A 1555-nucleotide genomic window follows, 5' to 3' on the forward strand; every position below is an offset into this window, starting at 1 on the left:
TTCTTCCAGTAACCGTCGAGACGTTTTACACGCATCCAGGCTCACTATGACACTTAAGTTCGAGCGCAGTCTTCGGAATGGACTACACCGTTTGGATCCACGTGCTCTTCATTTTGACGAACGTTCTAGTAATTTAGATTAATAATGAAGACGTTAAAAATACCGAACACCATATGGGATTACTTCATGTAGTGACCAATAAAAGTGTTAAAAAATTCCAAAGCTATTTTACATTCTTAAACGTACTCGTGATGAAGTTTGGGCACCCTCCTTTCGACCAGCTACACCCAGGAAGCTTTTCCCAAAATAAGTTCCACAATCAGCCGAGCTACTCACCGCTTCTTCTAAGTTTCAATACAAACTACTTTGGGGAAATGAGCTAGAAGTAAACTCTAACTGTAGAAGTTTAAAGAAAAGAAAAGAAAAAAAAAGAAAGTACTGTTTGATTCCCAAATAATCCCAAATAATTTTGGGGGGGAAAACGTGATCTAAATAAATGTCATAAATTTATTAAATAAATTAAAAATATATATATATTTTTTTATTATTATTAAATAAAACTAAATAAAAGTTCCATTCATAAGTAAACACATTTACACAGAGGCATTAACATCACTATTTATATTTGACTTAGAAACTATTTTCAACCATAACCCTTTATCCAAATGCCTTTAAGACAATGAAAAATACAGCATACGTTCAAACTAGTGTGCCAAAACTTTTGAGTCATAGTCTACATATGACGTACGACGCATACTGTCCTACGTGTCGTGTGTTCCTGGCTAAGATTTCCGATTCTGATGCCTAGTTTTGACCCGTCAACTTTAACTGAATGTGGCTTCAAGTTGAAATCATCCAATATGGAGACTGAAGAGACAGAAATGTCACCGTGATGAATAGAAAGGACAGGAGCGGGCCGTCGCCGTGTTAACGGTTCAGTCTCAGCGTGTTACAGGCAGTCGTGACACACCTGAATAGCCGTTTAACCCTCGAGGATACTGAGCGGCGTTGCCATGGCAGCCCGTTAACCAGGAGGCTCATGGGTCTGACAGGTCCACTCACAGACAGTTAACGAAATGAACTGCTCGATGTGTTTATCATGAGCATGTGCACACACACACACACACACACACACACACACACACTCGAGGGACCTGCTGTCACACAGAATAACCAACTCATCGGTCTGTAAAGAGACCTGGAGACAGGACAGGTAAAGGGGGAAAGAAACACACACACACACACACACACACACACACTTTAAGTCTAACATTTGTTCTACTATCCTTGTGAGGACCTATTACTGACATAATTATTAATGCAGCTAATTAACGCTCTGCTTACACATAAAGCTAAACCTGACCTTAACCTCAGAATTAACCACCCAAAATGCTCTTTTGGCCCTATCGGTTTTGCTTATTATTATTATTATTAGTATTATTATTATTATTATTATTTATAAATAAAAGCAGCTTTCTTTGTGGGGACCAGCCAAATAACCCGACCAGGTCAAAATTCCTCTCCTTGTAGGGACATTTGGTCTTCACCTGGATAT

General features: G+C 38.8%; 1 protein-coding gene across 2 annotated transcripts in view; it reads right to left on the reverse strand.

The window, feature by feature from the left end:
- Positions 1–1485: 1485 nt before the first annotated feature.
- fto (FTO alpha-ketoglutarate dependent dioxygenase) overlaps positions 1486–1555 on the reverse strand; it is a 175880-nt gene continuing 175810 nt past the window's right edge. For both annotated transcript variants that reach the window (XM_053617109.1, XM_053617107.1), the window contains exon 10: positions 1486–1555. This exon is cut by the window's right edge and continues 3697 nt beyond it. The gene's annotated coding sequence lies outside the window, so the exon portion shown is untranslated.

This window comes from Ictalurus furcatus, chromosome 27, assembly GCF_023375685.1.
Source record: "Ictalurus furcatus strain D&B chromosome 27, Billie_1.0, whole genome shotgun sequence".
Taxonomy (NCBI): Eukaryota; Metazoa; Chordata; class Actinopteri; order Siluriformes; family Ictaluridae; genus Ictalurus; species Ictalurus furcatus.